General features: G+C 33.1%; 1 protein-coding gene and 1 pseudogene across 1 annotated transcript in view; both read right to left on the reverse strand.

Moving 5' to 3' along the window:
* LOC134246897 (uncharacterized) overlaps positions 1 to 22435 on the reverse strand; it is a 211539-nt gene that overhangs the window by 90584 nt on the left and 98520 nt on the right. The window lies entirely within an intron of this gene.
* On the reverse strand, positions 3544 to 8425 carry LOC134246887 (ankyrin-3-like; annotated as a pseudogene).

The raw sequence follows: 22435 nt of genomic DNA on the forward strand, positions 1-22435 counted from the left end.
AGTTATTTTCCTTGTCTTCACCTGTTTTGACTCAATTGCTTAAATGTAGTAAGCAATCATTTTACATTTTAAACTCTTTAAAGAGAAATGCATTCTATCATTTTTGTATTGAACCTGAAGCTTTTTTCATAGTTTTATAACATAGTTTTTGTTAATTTAAAAAAAAAGATTGTCTCAAATGTTATTTTTTTTTTTTAAAAAAGCTGTCTCAAATGTTTTGTAAGTGTGTAAGTACAAATCTATAAACTAAATCAAAATCATCCATTCAATAAAAAAAATTGTAGGATGGTAATAATAAAGAGAGCTATAGTTTGACCGGCTATGCAAATTCGATCGTTTATGTATACCTTTAAATATTTTGTTCATATTTTTAAACGTGTCTTTTAATGTAGATACAATATGTACTTTAATGTTTTTGTCGATATTTTTTTTTCAATGAGCGTCAGTTGTCTAGTAAATATTATGATATCTAAGGAGCGGGTTTTCTCATCCCCAATGTTTTATTTATTGATAAACCATATAATCTCTGAAAATATCCCTATAGTAAGTTAATTAGAAGATATACCTGGCATGACTTTAACCAATTGCTATAGTATCCGTTTACCTATTTTGGCTGTTTTAAATGATAAGAATAATAAAACACAACGGTTAACTTCTACAACTATCTATACAAATTTTGTCACTTGAATCCAATTACCGTAAAAATTAAGCGAAAAATTTAGATCAAATATGGTTAAACTAATTTATTTCACACTATTTTTGAAAAAAAAGTTTGTTTGCATCATATTAACATACGCTATTTGAATCAAGGCCTGCAAGTGACATATTTCTGCTTAATTCTATAGGCACTAGTTGTAGTCGGAAATGATAACGAAGTAAGATAAATAAAAACAAGGCCTTAACAAGATATTTAAAATATCAATGGATACATATTTTATTTTTTCCCGGAAACTTACTTGTACGAAATGCATGTGTCTTAAAACATTCACAGGGATACTCCATGGCGAAATCATATTTTTACGGTGTCACCGTTTTCAATATACATTTAGCTATGAATATTTAAATACACAAAAGGGATTATATTCAAGAGTTTGAAATTAGATTTAAAAGACATTTAAATGCAAAGTGCTTTATGTGCCTTTACCCGTCAATGAATAAAGGTCAATATTTATGTCTCACGACACATGAACTCTTCGCAACTGTCATATTATATAAAAAGATTAGTCTACATATCAGATAGTTTTATATTGACCAATAATGGATATCACTTAGTATTTATTTTTTAAAACATTGTTTTGACCAAAAACTCTATTATTACATGTACTATTTATTTTACTTGTTTAAGATTTCATAGTCTCCGATTTTAATGAAGATGAAACAAGGTAAAACAGTCGCCTATGCGGCGCAGTGGTTAGAGTGCATGCTCAAGAGTCATTGAGAAATGATCCCGCTGCAGGACGTGGAGACCGGTAATTTTGACCGTTTAAACCGAGGTCCCGTTTCACAGTAGGTGCTAGCCCGAAAAAGATTCTAGGTATCCACAATCGCATCATCTCGTGTCTTACCGTTAGAGGTCGGAAAAACAACCTTGAATGTATTAACATCACCCGATGTTAAAAATTTAATCATCTTCCTGAAAAGGGGGAGTTGTAATGGCGTCTACCATATACATTTTCTTTATAGAGTCGTGCTTCGAAAATGTCGAAGGTATATATACAGGGTTATTTTCGCCCCGTGTAATTTTTGCTATTTTAAACTTGTGAACAATTTTGTCCCGTTTAAAATTCGTCCGATTATTGTTCTGTTTATGGGGTGTAATTTGAATTCACCCCGTTTTAAATTCGCCCAATCAAGGAGGGGGCGAAAGGGGTTAAAATAAAACGGGGCCGAAAATTTCCCTGTATACAGTATTTTTTGCCTACTGGGGCGTTTTCTAACTTTATAATTGTTAGGCTTCTTTCTTGCAATCATACCTTATCCACCATTTGTGCTCGGACATTGTACATTGGATACAATTGAATCTACATAGATAATGATAACTTGTTTATTAATTTTTACTAAATTAAATTATATAGTGTGATTTTCTTTAGAACACATCTTTTGATAAGATAAAGAACGTATTCTTGTCCAGTTGACAAACCTTGGCTCTGCCTAGCAGTCATGATTTAGAAAATAAAATTTTTTTGTATATGTACCTAAGATAAAGCTTGATGCTTTCATAATTTCGTAATTAAAAGAATAGTGAACTCTTTCTTTTTATTTTCGATAATTCTTTAAATCATGTCTTTGACTAATGAGTTAAAATCAATTCCAAACTTGTATTTGCCAAAATATTTTTCGACATTTTCGAAGCACGACTCTATAAAGAAAAACATCGTTTCATTGGATTTTCAATTCAAAAGCCCTTTTTTCACAATAACGATAAAATCAAGAACATTTTCTTTTAAATATCACAAATAAATGATTCTTATATTTAAAATAATAAGCTTGTTATCTCTCATGTTTTGTGATTGGTCATCTATGAAATAATAATGGGACTATTTTCAAGATTTTGAATAAGTAGTCCGAAATGGATGTAAAAATGCTGGAGATCAAGATTGATAATATCTTCTTATCCGCCATCCGCGCTCCAAGACCACAGACTGAGAACATGCTAAAAATATTAGTTTTTAATTTCTAATATTTTGACATTTATAAAACTTTATTGATTGAACTACCGGTAATATGAATAAAACTTTGTTTGTTTGTTATCAGAAATATTTTTTAAAATGATATTGGTTTGAAATATTGCCAATAGTCTTTCCGAAGTGAATGGTCTTTGTTTGTTGGAATACTAATGGGTACTAATTGCACCCCTGCAATGAAATTTATGGAACAGTATTCAAACTCAAACGTCCATTAACCCGGTCTGTTTTTATATTATATTGAAGAGCAATTTATTCAAAACCTTCCAAAACACTTATATTGCTTATTATTTAACAAAAATAAGGATATTTTTATTCATATATCATCTTGATAAATCCATGATCTAGATATAAACGTCGCCACAGAGTATGGCTTATGTATTTTATACACAAACATTTTATCCATCTAACACTTAGTTGTCAGCAACAAGTAAACTAAATATATGACAAAAGAAATAATCTCATTTGTTCCTTCGTCAACGTTCACTATGTTCTAGTAAATCTTTAATAGTGAACAGTTTGTTCTTTGTACGATTGAATCTTTAAACATAGACTTTTAATAATTATAAACCTACCCACATTTTTTCCGACCATTTTAGAAGACCTTTCTTTCAATATGTTTGTAAATGCCTGTAAAATGGAATAAGGTTGATAACAAATAAATGCATCTGCATTTTGTATTACAAAAGTAGTGCATGTATTAGGCATTAAATTTAATGGAAATTTAAAGGATCATTTCAAGCTAAAAAAAATGGAGGTAATTTTCGGTATACTTAGATGTAGGACGACACTAGACAGAGTAGTAAAGTATTAATTAAATGCTAAAGAATTGTTCACGCTTTAAATTATATAAAGTCTTTAAATGAGGTCAAGTTTTAAGCAGCAAAAAATTAAATGATTAAAACAAATTTGTCTTCATGATACCAGTTCTTGATAATTGAAATGCATATTCAGTTTGATTTATCTTTAATAAAAAAATTTAAATAGGAGATTTTAATGAAACAAAACGTATTATCACTTTAATAACCACCGGTCAGTTTAGCTATACGTAACAATATCATTCCATTCTTCTAAAAAATGACACATCGATAACACCTTTGTTTTAAATATCATTACAATAAAGTTATTCCAATTATATCTAAACATATCTCAAGATATTTCAAGGTGTTTCTTTTACAATGTTAAAATTTTGTCACTTGGAATATGGATGTTAGAATTCAAATGCATCTCCACTATTTATATTCAATCAAATGTCTATTGGTTTTTTTTAGTATTTTATCGCCAGGTCTTCTTTAATTTTACCAAACCATGTCTTCTTGGTAAAACAGGCCCTTGGGGATTTCTTCTAGCAAGCACTACTGCCCTACCTAAGTTGGAGGAATAACTGTCCAAAGATGAAGAAATCGACCCTTCTTTCTTCACTTCACTCCCTCTAGGTTTTTTAGAAAGAATTCTTATGACTTTCTTATGTCCCCCATTTTCAGCAATATCTAGTGCAGTGAGACCGTCTTTTGAGCGAAAAGTGACGTCTGCTCCATATTTAAGAAGTGTTTTGACAGTTTTAAAAAACCCAAAACAGCATGCCTCTTGGAGAGCTGTCCGTCCATTTTTGTTGATTGCATTGACGTCAGCAACATGTTTAAAGAGTAGAGGTATAACAGTTTGTCCCTCAAAGCATTTAGCAGCGTAATGTAAAACGTGGTCTTCTCCAAAACTATCACGCGCATTGACGTCTGCGCCGTGATCAATCAGTGCTTGTATGCAATCCTTCTTTATATAGCTTCTATGAAGGGCCATCATCAAAGGTGTCATTCCGTCGCGATTGCAACTATTTACGTCGGCGTAGTTGTTTAGTAGAATTGACATTATTTTAGCATCCGAGTTATAATAAGCACTTGTATGTAAAGCTGTATAACCTTCATCATTTTCAGAGTTGATATTGGCTCCGTATTTAATGAGTAGTTTTGCTATTCCTGCATTTTCGTTTTGAACAGCTTTCATTAACAGAGTTCTAGAAACAAATCCTGAACAGTTTACATCGTTTATATTGGCACCACGTTGTAAGAGATCTTTTACTATTTTATAATGACCTTCTTTCACAGCAGCGGAAAGTGGAGATTCAGCTAAAGAACCATCAGATTCTTTTGGGTTGACTTCGGCTTTGCGCTCTAGAAGAATATCTACGATTTCCTTGAATCCAGCAGAACAAGCCAAAAATAGAGGAGTTGTACCATAAACATTAGTATGTACATCAGCCCCACGATCCAACAGAAGTAAGGCTGTTGAAAGACGGCTGCCCTCCAAAGCATGCATTAAAGGTGTGTAACTCTCGTCATCACCATTGTTATTGATATCCATACCATGATCCAGTAAAAGACTCACGATATCTGAGTGACCCCTAGAACATGCCATATCCAAAGCATTTTCTTCTTCCTCTTCTCCGTAGTCTCCTTCGTCGTCTTCTTCGTCGTTTTCTTCATCGTCTTCTTCGTCGTTTTCTTCATCGTCTTCTTCGTCGTCTTCTTCGTTGTTGTCTTCATCTTTTTCTTCATCGACTTCTTCGTCTTCTTTCTCGTTTTCTTCCTTGTCATCGCATATCTTAACGTCAGCTCCGTTTTCCAGCAAAATTTTCACGACTTCTGTCTAGCCCCTTCTGGAGGCATTCATTAAAGGGGTGCGTCCATTGTCATCTGTTTCATTGACATCTGCCCCATGTTTAACAAGTAATACAACAGTTTTATCATACCCGGAATAGGATGGCGCCAAGAGTGGATTTTTTAAACCTTGTCCGTCAACTTTAGCATCATGACCTAAAAGTTCTCGCACAATTTCATGGTGGCCAAATTTTGATGCAATAAACAATGGGTTTTCCATTTTCTTTGTGGCTAAATTCACATTAGCATTATTTTCTAAGAGAATTTTTACAATTTCTAAATGTCCATGTTTTGACGCAACAAAAAGAGCCGTGACACCCTCTTTGTTAGACAAATTTACCTCTGCCCCATGATTCAAAAGTTCCTTCACAACATTTTTATGTCCACAACTAGAGGCTCGCATCAATGGAGTGTTTCCAGATTTTGTAGAAGCATTCACTTCTGCTTTGTTTTCAAGTAATAACGACACTATATCAAGATGACCTTTTTCTGATGCAAAATGAAGAGGGGTTTTCTTAAAACTGTTTGCTTGATTTACATTTGCTTTATTCTTCAGTAAAAACTGAACGGTTGAATAGTGGCCATTTTGAGATGCAACAATTAAGGGAGTATCTTCTTGTTTTGTTTTCAGATTTAAATCCAAACCAGCGTTAAATAATGTTTCTAATATTGAGACATATCCATGAGCAGCTGCAGAATATAAAGGCCTTACATTATTTTTTCGAGTTACATTCACGTCAGCACCATTTTGTATGAGCATTTCCACAATTTTGTCATGACCATTACCAACTGCTGCAAAAAGTGCTGTGGTACCATTCTTTAATTTACAGTTTATGTTTGGGGTGTGCTGAAGAAACATTTTAACAATATTTATATGGCCATGTTTACAGGATACAAAGAAGGGTGTATATCCAGTCTTTTCCTTCAGTTCATCACCTGTTCCTTTCAAGAGTAAAAGCCCAACCACATCTTCATTTCCTTTTAATGAGGCTAAATATAACGGCGATTGTCCTTTTGAGTCCTTCATATTTACATCTGCACCTTTTTTCAAAAGCATTTGGACTATTTCTAGGTTGCCAACCTTTGAAGCAAAATGTAAAGCAGACTCCTTCTCTTCGCCAGTGTCATTTACATTTGCACCATTCTCAAGCAAAAACAGAACAATGTCTTTGTTATTTCTTTGACAGCAATAGGCAAGAACAGAGGGGAGATTTACAGGATGGATATTTACATTTGCCCCCTTTTGAACAAGTTGAGTCAATATCTGTATACGCTTTACCTCCAATGTTTCCTCAAAGCTTTCGTCAAATTTATTGAATTCCTTCTTACACGTCCATGGGATATTTTGGAGAGTGTATCTGTTGGATGCTGCTGCCAAGAAAAGAGGCGATTCACTATTTTTTGTAATCATGTTTACATCACATTCACCATTGAAAATAAGTGATAACATATCAGTGTGGAGAAAGTTTGCAGCTATGTGAACTGCGTATATATTCATCTGTGTACTCCAGCATGCATTTCTAAAGTCTGTTGTATCTAAAATGTCTGCTACTAAATCTTTTCTTCCATTCAAACAAAGTGCACCTATCAACGGGGAATTCTGAAGATATTCAGAAAAAGTCTTAATCTCCTTCACCAGGGCAAAAATTGCTAAAAATAATTTTTCTATGTCTAATGCAAGTGCAAGGATGAAAGGTGTTATATCATGGCACAGTGAAATCAAGTCAAGTCTAGAAAATCCCCATAATTTCTTTTGCAAAAGTGGTCCCGGTATCTGGAATAAATCGCCTGTATTTAGATTGGAGTATAAAAGAATTTTTTCTATATCATCTTCAGGTTTCGTCTTAAAGTGTTGTTTTAGCTTTGTCAGGACTCTTTCATCTTGGATCCAAGGACTAAGAAATATATCCAAGTATGTACCATTAAAAATTTCTTCCTCGATTCTTTCAACAAAGGGATTAATAAAACGGTCTTCCAGTTGAATATTTTGAAAGACTTCATTTTCTTTGATTGAACAAGTGGTTAATGTGCGAAAGAAACTTCTTTTGCAATACTTCAGAAACTTCTCAGGAATATCAGTACAAAATATCCTAGTCAAGCCATGCAGAAAAGAGCCATCTGTTATGCTGAACGTTTTGTTGACGCTTCGTACAAAATAATGACCCCGGAGAGACTTTAAACATTGAAAGAGGGCAATTTTAGAAGTGATTTTACTAGGTATATCGATTGTTGCTGACAGATCGTTGAGCATTTTGTCGTCGATATTATCTATTTCCTCGTGATAATGACGGTTTTCATAATAAACATCATCATCATCGTCGTCGTCATCACTGCTAAATTCATTGTCTTCGTTGCATTTTTTACTTTCGCTAGAGTCAATACCTTGCTTCTTCTCACGTATGTTTTCACTTTCTTTGACTATCGTTTTAATATCAGAATCTATTTCGTCATTTTCAAGACATTCCATATCTTCTGTTGCATCATTAAAACTATCTTTTGATAATTTATTGCCATGCAAAATCAACAATAGAAGACACAAATATTTTTCTCTGGAATTTTCTTTCAAAAATAAAATTTCTCTTTTCAGTTGCTCGAAAGGTTCTTTAAAAAACATTAGCACATTTTCCTGAAACTCTTTGCTTGTAGAAACTATGCTGGAAATTAGAGGAAGTGATTTTCTTGTTTTAATCAGCTGATTGACTTCACTGTCTTTAAGTTTTGTACAATCTACATGCTTCTTCAGAATTTCTTCTTTTTCTTTTTCGGTTAACCGTGCATCATCCCCATCCAAATTTATAACAGTAAACCCATTCATGAGGAATTCCATTTCCTTTTGTGGGAGATTGGATCTGCAAGTCACAATTATTTTTGGAAGCTTTACTTTAGTTTTTCCTTTTTTATCGGTCCAAGAATAATCATCTAATAATTGTTTCTGTAAATTCCAAACCCTACAAGATTTTTCATCCAAATCGCTTTTCCCAACAGGATCATCGATTACAAACAGAACAGACTCTGTTTTGACAGATGCGTACTTTATGTCATTTAGATTCTTTACGTCTACAATTTCCCAATCCTTTTTGGAATACTGTAAAGCAATGTGTTTGGCAATAGCTGATTTTCCACACCCTTCCTCTCCCAGCAAAACAAGTTTATCAAGACGCAATTTAGATTCTACCAGTTTAGAGGCTCTGGTTTGTACAAACTTTCGGTCCTCGTCCGCCCAGTGTTTCAACCAGTGGGGCCCCGGATCATCTTCTGCTTCTTCTGTGTCTGAATCGGCAGACGACATCTCGTGCCCACAACCACACCGTGGCATCTTTGGTGGGTTTACAAGTTCGGAGCCTCTCTACTGCTTTTGGTTAGGCTTACACGATCTCTTTCCCCTGAAATAAAAATAAAAAAGATACCCTTATGATTACAGACGTTTAATGATGCATGATTACATTGTATTTTGTACAGCTAATAACAAAGTTTATTTGATTCCATGTGTTAATTTACATGTCCATTAAATTAGAATTACCGTACTTGCATAATTTTTTTCCCCAAACATATAACCCCCGATATCTTAACAAAGTATCAATGATGCCAATGTTTATTTATAATACTCTGTACGAGGATAACTAGATAGATATTGAAGGCATAGAGGCTGAAGATTTTTTGAATATCAATATTTTAGCAAGGCCACACGTTTCTCATCATCTGAATACATACGAGGGCTGTTCAATAAATAATGTCCTGATCTGTATGATATACAATACAGATATCATATGACATCAAACTTGACTTTCTCTCTTTATTGAATCTTTAATGAATTTATAACAGTTAATGTGACCACTTTTTATCACATAGTTTTATCGTGAGAAGTGGGAAACTAGGGCTATTCGAGACACTGCATTATAAATGAATGGTAAAGAATCAGTAAACTAGAGTGAAAATAAAAGCTTCATTAAAGCTGCTGTAAAACTTGTTAAAAATCCCAAAGAAATATTCACTGAAATATGTGACATTTATAGCAATCAATGCCTGTTTTATAGACAAATGAGCAGGTGGATTTCAATAATAAAAAGTTATATAATAGGTACCGTCCTTGCCAACAAAAATTATGACAACTTATGTACTGTTCGCCAATTTCAACAAATAATATTTGATGATGTATGATTGACTTTAAGACACATAGCACATTTGATGGACATCATATCGGGAGCAGTTTACACTGTTTTTAAGAAACGTTTGACGGTAAAAAAGCTTGGTACTCAAAGGTTACCCTATATTCTGAGAAATGAGTGAAAAGGACAGCGTGTACGAAAGTCTTAACAATTATTTTAAAATATCAGTTATTGTAGTTATCCACGTTTGTTTTATATTCAAACAGAAATTGGAGCATGAATCTATTGGTTAAAACCCTCAAAACAAAATTTACCATAAGATGTACATGATTAAAATGGCAAAGGTCTGACAAGAGCAAAGGTATGCAAGGCGACATAGACAGATTTATATGCAATTTTCTTAAATATTAGTGGTTTTGTTTTTCAAATTCGTATTCGGAGAGACAGTTTAATTTCTGGAGGAGTCTAGAAAGCAATTTTTTTGACCAAAAAAAATCGAAAGGTTTATTTGAGGGAGGACCCAGAATCAGGAATCCACTACAATGAAATTCTTCATGACATCGTCCATACCCTTATGCCCTGAAGAGTAAAAGGGTTTTCGGGATAAACAAAAAGTTAATGTTTTTTCACATTAACAATATTCGCCAGATCTTTGACCTTTTGACTAGTTTCTATTTCCAAACTTGGAAAAAAACACCTTTCAGAAGGAAGTAACAAGTCCAAGAAATCATTGGATCTGCCATTTTCCAGTATACTAAGGGTCATACCCTAACATGAGTTCTAAAAACCATCAGAAGTTGGATAAGAATTTTTATCAACATGTGTTTTAATTGAAAGAGAATATTAAGTTAAACTAGATGCGATCTCGTTGCGAGCAACGAGTAGGTCTTCCGTCCGAATTATTGATAAGATGAGATATGACTTTGACTATGATCTTTGATAAAACATCATGGAATCATGCCTTTTCTCTTTTGATTAAATCCTTTTGATTTAGATAATATCATCAATGCGTACTTAATTTGTACATTAATTCTTTTCTTTTTTCTACTTTGAGAAACAACCAAAACCAATTAAAGAAGACTTGTAAGGAGACCTTGGATTATGAATGTAGTTTGACACAGAATTGCAACGAACCTACGACGTGACAATCCAAGTATCCCTACACATTTCATTGCTCCTAATGTTACTTTCGTTCAAGCAAACGCTCGGCTGCCTCTGTTAACCGCTATTGCGAAATGTCGGAATTGACAGAGACCGCCACCATTTCGTTCCCGCTTCAGATTTTTGAATGTTAATATTTCGAGTTTGAATTTATAAATTTACAAACGAATTATATATCAGCCTAATAAGAAATGTTTTTATCAACTATACTTATATCATTTGAAAATATTGAAAAACAAAAAAGTTAAAGACTAGAGACTTTTGGCCCCTCTATGCCCCTAATTAGAAAGACTAACTTTACTTGATATCAAATGAAAGGTCTTACTATATTGCACATTTTTTATTATATATGTCTTAACAAAATATTAACAGATAAAAAGATATAAAAGAAAACGTGTCAATTTTTGCGAGATGAGTATGAGGCTATTTTTCGAGCCCAGGCGAGCGTCGATGCCTTCTTACCTGGAAAGCTCTATATGCAAAATGTCACATCTACTATCCTTCCTCTACCTTCTCTGAAAATCTCAAGTCGATATCTTAAGTCGTTTAGGAGGAGATCTCAGGACAAGCTGACCCTCTAAAAATCAGTAAATCGTCCATATCTCACGACCGGAAGTGACGACGTACTTACGAAAAATTTCCGATAAGGTTCAGATAAATATCTATCAGATCTGAAAATTTGGTGAGAATCGGTCCAGCCGTTTCTGAGAAATCGCGTGCACAAAATCGGTAAGAAAAATAATAATAATAATAATAATAACTAGATGAGATCTCGTTGCGAGCAACGAGTAGGTCTTCCGTTGAATTTTTCGATAAGATGAGATGTGATTTTGACTGAGATATTCGTTAAAAGAGAATGACAATAAGTTTTCCTTTATTAATTTTAAAGTTTCTGTTTTTTATCACGATATTCTGAATATCCTTTGTTCAATATGGCTTATAAAAATACTCCCTCTTTTGGAGACGTAAAGCAGAAAAAAATATATCATTTTGGCTCTTTGTAACCACTTATTACGTAACACATTATAAAAATTATATCATATATTGTTGCAAATCGTTAAGATAAATACTTTTGTTTTAGTAATGTATAACAAAATATTGATCATTAGAGAGTTATAGATAAAAGATTTTGGCCCCTCTGAGCCCCTAATTTGAGGGGTCAGCCCCATTTTCTTGATATCAAATGAAAGGTCTTGTGATTTTGAAGATTTTTTGTTCAACACTTATTCAGAAATTTCTTTTCGTGATGGAGATATGCTGAATGGAAATATTTAGGGGCCACTACTACTAGTCCTTAATGGGGCCATTTTACAAAAATTCAAAGTATGCATATTGTTTAGAACATTATTCTGACCATCTTTTGTTCAATATTGCTTCTCAAAATATTCCTCCTTTTCGAGATATAAAGTGTCAAAGATTTGACATTCTGGCCCCTTGTGACCCCTAATTACGTAACATATGATCAAAATTTTATCATATATTGTTGCAAATTGTGAAGATAAATACTTTTGCTTCAGTAATGTATAACAAAATATTGATCATTAGAGAGTTATAGATAAAAGACTTTTGGCCCCTCTGAGCCCCTAATTTGAGGGGTCAGCCCCATTTTTTTGATATCAAATGAAAGGTCTTGTGATTTTGAAGATTTTTTGTTCAACACTTATTCAGAGATTTCTTTTGGTTGTTCAGATATGCTAAATGGAAACATTTAGGGGCCACTACTACTAGTCCTTAATGGGGCCGTTTAGCAAAAAATCAAAGTATGGATATTGTTTAGAACATTATTCTGACCATCTTTTGTTCAATATTGCTTATCAAAATATTCCCCCTTTTCGAGATATAAAGTGTCAAAGATTTGACATTCTGGCCCCTTGTGACCCCTAATTACGTAACATATGATCAAAATTTTATCATATAATGTTGCAAATTGTGAAGATGAATACTTTTGCTTCAGTAATGTATAACAAAATATTGATCATTAGAGAGTTATAGATAAAAGACTTTTGGCCCCTCTGAGCCCCTAATTTGAGGGGTCAGCCCCATTTTCTTGATATCAAATAAAAGGTCTTGTGATTTTGAAGATTTTTTGTTCAGCACTTATTCAGAGATTTCTTTTCGTGGTGGAGATATGCTGAATGGAAATATTTAGGGGCCACTACTACTAGTCCTTAATGGGGCCGTTTAGCAAAAAATCAAAGTATGGATATTGTTTAGAACATTATTCTGACCATCTTTTGTTCAATATTGCTTATCAAAATATTCCCCTTTTTCGAGATATAAAGTGTCAAAGATTTGACATTCTGGCCCCTTGTGACCCCTAATTACGTAACATATGATCAAAATTTTATCATATATTGTTGCAAATTGTTAAGATGAATACTTTTGCTTCAGTAATGTATAACAAAATATTGATCATTAGAGAGTTATAGATAAAAGACTTTTGGCCCCTCTGAGCCCCTAATTTGAGGGGTCAGTCCCATTTTCTTGATATCAAATGAAAGGTCTTGTGATTTTGCACATTTTCTCTTCAATATAATTTAACAAATTTTGAACATGTATGAAGATATGAAACAAAATGTGTCAAATTATGTGAGATATTTTTGAGCCATTTTTCTAAACCCAGGTGAGCTTTGGTGCCTTTTGCACTGGATAGATATAGTCTCAAAATGGCACTTTTATAATTCATTCTCTATCTACACTGAAAATCTCAACGCAATATCTCAAGTCATTTAGGAGGAGTTACCAGGACAAGGAGACCCTCTGAAAATCGGAAAAACGTCCATATCTCACAACCGGAAGTGACGATCTCAGTATAAAAAATTTCCAATAAGGTTCAGATCAATATCTATTAGATCTGAAAGTTTCGTGAAAATCCATCGAGCCGTTTCCGAGAACTCGCGTGCACAAAATCGGTAAGAATAATAATAAAAACTAGATGAGATCTCGTTGCGAGCAACGAGTAGGTCTTCCGTTGAATTTCTAGATAAGATGGGATGTGATTTTGACTGAGATATTCGTTAAAAGAGAATGATATAAAGTTTTCCTTCAACGAATTTAAAGTTTCTCATTTTTATCACAATTTTCTGAACATCTTTTGTTCAATATGGCATATAGAAATACCCCCTCTTTTCAAGACGTAAAGCTTGATAAAAAAAATAGCATTTTGGCCGCATTGCGACCCCTTAATACGTAAAATATGGCCAAAATTTTATATTATATTGTTGTTAGTTGTTAAAATGCATTTCTTTGATTCTGTAATGTATCACAAAATATTGATCATAAAATAGGTACTGATTCAAGACTTTTGGCCCCTTTAAGCCCCTATTTTAAGGTGGCAGCCCCTTTTTCTTGATATCAAATGAAAGCTCTTGTAGTTTCAAAGATGTTTTGTTCAACACCTATTAAGAGATTTCTTTTGGTTGTGGAGATATGCTTCATATAGATATTTAGGGGCCACTCCTACAAGTCCTTAATGGGGCCATTTTTCAAAAATTCAAAGTGTGCATATTGTTAAGAATATTATTCTGACCATCTTTTGTTCAATATTGCTAATCTAAATATTCCCCATTTTCAAGATATAAACCGTTCAATATTCAGTATTCTGGCCCTTTGTGACCCTTAATTACGTAACATATGATCCAAATTCTATAAGATATTGTTGCATATTGTTAAGATGAATACCGTTGCTTCTATAATGTATCACAAAGTATTGATCATTTAAGAGTTAAAAAGATAAAAGACTGTTGGCCCCTCTGATCCCCTAATTTCAGGGGTCAGCCTCTTTTTCTTGATATCAAATGAAAGGTCTTGTGATTTTGAAGCTTTTTTGTTCAACACTTATTCAGAGATTTCTATTCATTGTGGAGATATGCTACATAGAAATATTTAGGGACCACTCCTACAAGTCCTTAATGGGGCTGTTTTACAAAAATTCAAAGTATGCATATCGTTTAGAATATTATTCTGACCATCTTTTGTTCAATATTGCTTATCAAAATATTCTCCCTTTTCTAGATATAAAGCGTTAAAGATTTGACATTCTGGCCCCTTGTGACCCCTAATTACGTAACATATTATCAAAATTGTATCATATATTGTTGCCAATCGTTAAGATAAATACTTTTACTTCAGTAATGTGTAACATAATATTGATCAATAGAGAGTTATAGATAAAAGACTGTTGGCCCCTCTGAGCCCCTAATTTCAGGGGTCAGCCTCTTTTTCTCGATATCAAATGAAAGGTCTTGTGATTCTGAAGCTTTTTTGTTCAACACTTATTCAGAGATTTCTATTCGCTGTGGAGATATGCTACATAGAAATATTTAGGGACCACTCCTACAAGTCCTAAATGGGGCCGTTTTACAAAAATTCAAAGTATGCATATTGTTTAGAATATTATTCTGACCATCTTTTGTTCAATATTGCTTATCAAAATATTCTCCCTTATCGAGATATAAAGTCTCAAAGATTTGACATTCTGGCCCCTTGTGATCCCTAATTACGTAACATATGATCAAAATTGTATCATATATTGTTGCCAATCGTTAAGATAAATACTTTTGCTTCTGTAATGTATAACAAAATATTGATCAATGGAGAGTTATAGATCAAAGACTGTTGGCCCCTTTGAGCCCCTAATTTGAGGGCTCAGCCCCTTTTTCATGATATCAAATGAAAGGTCTTGTGATTTTGAAGCTTTTTTGTTCAACACTTATTCAGCGATTTCTATTTGTTGTGGAGATATGCTACATAGAAATATTTAGGGGCCACCCCTACAAGTCCTTAATGGGGCCATTTTACAAAAATTTCAAAGTATGCATATTGTTAAGAACATTATTCTGATCAACTTTTGTTCAATATTGTTTATCAAAATATTCCCCCTTTTTAAGATATAAAGCGTCAAAGATTTAGCATTCTGGCCCTTTGTGACCCCTTATTACGTAAGATATACTTAAAAGTTGAAAATATGTTGTTACAAATGGTCTAAAATTAATAAAAATCGAAATATCGAGCAGAAAAAATGATAAAATGTTTTGGTCACAAAGGGGATCGAACCCGGGTCGCCCGCGTGACAATCCAACGCGCTAACCATTTAGCCATCGGGATCGCCGCTTCGCGATTTCAAACGCTAATATCTCGAGATTGGCTTTTTCGATTTTCAAACAAATAACATATTTGGCTTCTGCAAAATGGTCTCTATTCAATTCTAAAATAAAAATATTAAAAATGAAAAGTTTAAAAAATACGTTTCTTAAATTCGCTTCCGGTTTCGACCGGAAGTACTGACGTCGAACGAAAAGGCGACTCTGCAACGCTATAAGTCATGAGCTATCATCTCAAATTAATCTTCAGCTCATATCTTAAGCAGTTTTTGCTATTAAATCAAGACAAAATTGCATTTTAAAATCAGAAAATTGCCCATATCTCACGACCGGAAGTGACGTCATAAAAACGGCCAAAAACCTATCAAGATCGATTGATGAGCTACTACATATAAAAATTTCATGTAAATCAGCCGAGCCGTTCCCGAGAAATCGCGTGCACAAAATCGGTTGGAATAATAATAATAATAGGGAAAAAGAAACCGAACGAAAACAATAAGGTCTTCCGTTGGAAACGGAAGACCTTAATAATAATAAGAAGAAGAGGGAAAAAGAAACAGAACGAAAACAATAAGGTCTTCCGTTGGAAACGGAAGACCTTAACTAGATATGATCTCGTTGCGAGCAACGAGAGGTCTTCCGTCCGTTTTAGGAAAAGAAACCCACGTAAAATCGAGCTGAAAAGAGATTCAAAATTTTGGTCACAAGGAGGATTGAACCCATGTCGCCAATGTGAATGCGCTTTTTTTTTTTTTTTTTTTATAATTTTATATATTTCAACGTGCTAACCATTAAGCTATTGGGAGTACTGCTCTAAAATATACTTGTGTATACCGGTACTTTTGCAACAGTTCACCTGTCTAAAAATTATAAAAAACATTCATAATTTCGCGCCAAACGCCACGAGTAAATATTCGCGCCTTTTTTTGGACTGATCTATTAAATAGGTAGGATAGCTTCAATTAAATTTTAAAAATAAAACATTCTTAGCGCCTTTATTTTATTTCGACGTTAAGAAAGTATATGCAACACATTATAGTATAGTATGATACACATTACATATCGTATCTAGCCCAGTTACACTAAAGCAGTGAAACGGAAATTAAGTTTTAAGATTGACACTCAATTGCAACGTACTACTGTAACGTGTCGGACCTGAGCGGTCAGTAGGTCCGTGCTCGGATTACGGAGTTTTACTGGGGATATGATTGAATGCAATATATACAGATAATAATATGACACCTGCCTGGTGTCTTTAAATCAAATGACCTAAGTGCTTTGTATAATTATATATCTTCAGTAATACCGGCACCTGGTGCCAAATGATAATTGCCTCACTATACAACTGACAATATAAGTCAACATCTACCTGCCTGGTGCCTCTTGATTTAGCCTTTAACACCTGCCTGGTGTCTTACTGCTTACCAAGTTGCCTATATATCTCTAGCCAAGTGGCTACAATATTCAGTATGATTTAACTTTGTAAGAGCTTCTCTGTCCTAATGACAAACCTATAGCTAACGTCACAAAGCTACATTTTAACTAGTAACTGACTACGGCAACTTTGTACAATCCGATTTGATCGGTAGACCAATTGGTTTCTGTACCAAAGTGAAGACATAGGCCAGTTGGCTGTACTGCCCCCTTGTACCTCAACTTAATCAATGATCATATGTTATCAGATATCATATTGATAAAATACAACAGACTGCCTTTCTTTTGGCAACACTATTATTATTTTCTAACAGAACATCATTTTTCAATAATACTTGTATAATTCTTTTGTCAATTGACCAATTAATAACAATATTTACATTGATTATCTATTATAATATAAACAAGTAACGGGAGGTAACTCCTCCAACCATTTCACTAATACGTGAGAGTCGACGTAGTTTATTACATTTCATGTATCCATATGTCAGAATCGTTTAATCAAACGCGCAGCTGCCTCCATAAACCCCTACTCGCGATATGGCGGAGTCTACAGAGACAGCCGCCATTTTGGACCCGCTTCAGATTTTTGAATGTTAATATCTAGACTTTGGATTTGTCAATATTCAAACAGATTATAAAGTAAGCATCATTGGAAAGGTCTCTATTACCCAAGCTTAAAATACTTAAAAAATATTGAAAAACAAAAAAGTTAGAAAAATCGACTTTTTAAATTCGCATCTTGTAACAACAGGAAGTATTGACGACGAACGAAAAGTTGCGTCCTGGATAGTAACTACGACGATCTATCATCCCTGAGAGTTTCATTTTGATATCTTTTACCGTTCTTGAGAAAATCCGTGGACAAAATGTCATTTTAAAATCAGGAAATGTCCCGTAACTTGGCACCGGAAGCGAATCGTAAAAAAATCTCTCAGATAAAATAACTTCAGATAACAACACATTGTTTCTGTAAATTTCATGAAAATCCATCCAGTAGTCTTCGAGAAATCGCGTGCACAAAATTAGATGGTCAGAAAAATAATAATAATAATAAGAAACAGTAGAATCACTATAAGGTCTTCCGTGAAGACGGAAGACCTTAATTATTAAGACTAAATCATTGAAAAGCGTCCTTTGCTTCTTTCTGAGCACCGAGGACATTTTTTATTGAACAGCCCTCGAAGTTAAGGCATGCTTGTCGACTGTTTTTAAAAAAAATTGTATTTTTAAAACGAACGCGCGCTCCCACTCTATTTTGAGAAAAGATATTTTTGCTTCCATTGTTGTGACTGCATTAACCCTGGTCTGTCTTAGACTGACATGTTGAATACTATACGTTAAGTCCACTCATTCTTTTATTTATGATAATTTTTAAGATTGGATTAAAAGATTGTTAAGTAGATTAGCTTAATATGAACAACAATATGCAACTTATTTATTAGGTGAAAAAGTTCAAATGCCATGTAATATATTTTAATAGACTTCAAAAGTGTTTGATTTGCGATTTATTTTTCGGAAAGTTGTTTATTAACTTTGAAATAAGACACCCATTTATTTTTTTTTATGAAGATTAAGAACAGCATTCAAGCACAGAAGTCCCTCAAACAATACAAATTTTGAAGAAGAGTAAACATTAACAACTGAAATATCAGAGGTGGAATGAGTTGCCATGGAGGACTGAGCGTCCCATGTTAACCGTTTACACCCAGCGCGTGCTCCTTGTTTTCGAGAAATATGAAAGAAATCCGCCAACAATTTAGAGTGTTAATACTTGCTAATGAAAAGCATCAGTCGGCATTTAATTAATGAACGAAAATGATGAATAAAAAATATATGTGTATCATATCTAAAAAAATTAATAAAATTAATTGATGGTTTATTCATTTACCCCAGCCTCCTTAAAAGTGAACAACACAAGTTTTCCGAATATCCGAGGTCCCATGCATGTAACGCTGGGCATAGATTCGATAAAAACGTTTAAACAGTTACTGTTTAAAGGCCGTGTACATTTGAAGGCCTTACCGGCAAACGGTGAGAAAAATCTCGCATGGGTCATTCGTATAAACAAAATAAATCATTTAATCGTTAATTAATTAATACGATGGGACATGCATTGTATTTATTACTTTACCACCAATTTTAATCCCCTATGACCTTTTCTGCAATATTTTATCCAATAATCTGCTTTATAATACCGTTTACTAGTACTATACACTTGTATTACATTCTGATTTCGATGTCTATATGCACAATTATATATGAAAGCAGTTTTGAAGCACATCATGAAAACAGTAGTGTCTTGTTTTGTAATTGCAATAAATGTGAAAATAAGAAAAGATTAAAAATTATTTTAAAAAGTACTAAAAATGTCAAATTGTAAGTTATAAAAGTACTTACGTTTCAAATAACCACTTGTCTGAAAATACCCAGAAACACCTTAAAAAAGTACAAAAATGCCAGATTGCAGGTTTAAAATTAAATATTTATGTGTCGAAAAAATACATTGGGATACTTAATATCCATAATATTTTCATCTGCTAATGGCAACCTGAGTGTTTACAATACACAAATATAAATGAGCATTTAAATTCTATTCTATGTTTGGATCTTAGGACATTTAAATGAATAATGTAAGATATATCTTTCACGTCAGCAAAAATTGTCGGCTTTCATATATGAACCTTTATTATCATTATGATAAAAAGAAAGCATTGCCCTACATAATCAGAAAATTCTAAATTAGAAAGTTCAATAGTTATCACCTACTGAATTTTACTCTTCAAATCTTCTAGGTTATCTTTACAAACTTGGGTTCTGTAGCACTCACATATTTCATATTCCTCTTTAACAGGTCCAGTCCAAAGTATAATTCTATCTACGTAGCTTTTAATAGCTATGTAGGTATTTACACCTATCCAAAAAAAGGATATGGAGATAACGTACAGTATTCAATCTCAACGTCCATAAAACAATATAAAATAAGAGCAGAGCAAACAGGGACCCCCGAAAATCAGAGGTGGGATCAGGTGCCATGGATGAGTGAACATACCCTGCCGACCGGTCACACTCGCCGTGTGCTCCTTGTCATGATCAGGAAATTACGGAAAAATCCGTCGTCAATTCAGTGTATAAATAATGGATTAACAATAGGGATGAAAAACATCAAAGTAGCTATTTTTACCTACTTTCTGCTTTACTTGCATTTTGTGGTCAAATGCAGGAACGGCGCAACATGGTGAACACTGATTTTCTTGATACAGACACACTGATGATGAATATGACAAAAATTTGATCAAGAAATTTTGCATTTAAACTAAATAAATGTAAAATTTTGTCGTATTCACCATTAGTGTGACTGTAAAAAAAAAAATGGTATTCACCATGTTGCGCCGTTCAGTCTTTTGGCCACAAAATGTAGATAATACAAAAAGTAGGTAAAAATAGCTACTTTGGGTAGGTTTTAATACCTACGTAGCTATTAATAGCTACGTAAGTAGAAATAGTCTTTGGACTGGACCTGTTTAACACTAAAAACTTAACGATTTCAACAGATTTAAATTTTAAATATGTATCCTTATCTTAACAACAAATTGTGATCATTTTGATTAAAAATAATACCTTCCCATGTAGCACTTTAATATCAATTATGGATCTTCCTATGACCAAAGGGGTCATGGATATGTCACTATTTAAATGGAGGGGGTATGTTTGAATTTTTTGTTTGAATTTATTCTTAAATAGAACTTTATTAAAGCTTTGATGTGCCTGAGACTCTGCATAATTTTTTGATTTTTTTCTCTCTCAATAGCTTTAATTCGTTGAAACTTATAAAAAATATATATTAACTTAATATTATCTTCGAATTAAGTATCCATCCTGTGTATCAACGATTATTTTGAGTTTATTTATCAAATATACAGAAAAGAAACGAGGGAAATGGGATTAACTAAGTTAAAAATGTTAGCTTTATAAGAAAATCCATGCCATAATCATTCTGATCCACATACATGTAATTGCCCATATTTATTCTTATTTATTTACTTGTAAACTCCTCTATCTTTCCTGAATCACACAATTGCCTATACCTTTTTGATTTATGCAATTACCCACAGCATTCTTGGTCCATACCATTACTAATCTTTATCCTGATTCATATAATCCTTCTTATATATACTTCATTACTTCCATTGTACATATATTTCCTTATTTATACAACTGCTTGCTTAGCCTGTTCTGATTTATACCATTGCCACGCCCTTTTATTTTACATAATTGCTCATTCATATCCAATTTCTGGTACTCCACCGTGTCTTTTACGCGCCATACAATTGCACACATCTTTCTTGATTAAGACGGTTGCTCATATCTATTTTATTCAGAAGTTATTTTTTTCATTGATGCATACTCTTTCTGATGATTTGATTAAACCCCTTTAATTTTTGAATTTTCTATGTATGGCAAATATTTTTTATTTCTCTATACTAAACAAATCCTAAAGCCAGATTTTGTTATTTCTATTAGATTTTTTTAACTATTCGTTAGAATTTTTTTAGGGTTGGGCTCTTTCATTACTTATTTCAAATTTATTATTATATTTTGCCCCCCCCCTTTCCCATTATTTTTTAAGCAGGACTGTTAACACCTGCTTAGGATAAAAGTGTGCTTCATAACAATGTGCTATCAATGCCAAAATGAATCCAATTGTACAAATAATCCTTTTTCACTCTAAATAAGAATTAATGGAAATATTAATATCAATATGACTATATTATTGATATATTGTCGTCACATTATTCTTCAAGGTGTTATTTCATTCCTCTTTTAATATACTTAAAAATAGCTGTCACTCTTATCTGATTAACATCTTCATTTGGTTTTATTAAATAATGAATTTAAACATGTTTAAAACCAAGTCATGCATAATATAAATCAGCAGTTGTCAGGATCGACCATACATTCTTGTACTAATCAACGTGCAATCATGTAGAAATAGCATTGACAGCTTATTCAATAAAGAGAAGCGCAGGCAAAGCATACAATTTGTCGAAGGCATATTATCAAAGATTTTTAAAATATATTTCATTAAATGAAGAAGGAGGAACGTTTTTCCCACTGAGTTTTTCTATTGTCGGTTGATATTATGAAGACTTAAAGAGTTAAAATATGCTTACTAAACTCATGGTGTTTGGTCACCTTTAAAACGTTTTTTTAAGGTTTAACCATTTATTAGGGGCTAGGTGATTTTTATATAAGACAACTCAATGTACACAGTAATTTAATTAGCTCCGTAT

This window comes from Saccostrea cucullata, unplaced genomic scaffold, assembly GCF_032062105.1.
Source record: "Saccostrea cucullata isolate Sc308-1 unplaced genomic scaffold, CSIRO_AGI_Scuc_v1 ctg111, whole genome shotgun sequence".
Lineage (NCBI taxonomy): Eukaryota > Metazoa > Mollusca > Bivalvia > Ostreida > Ostreidae > Saccostrea > Saccostrea cuccullata.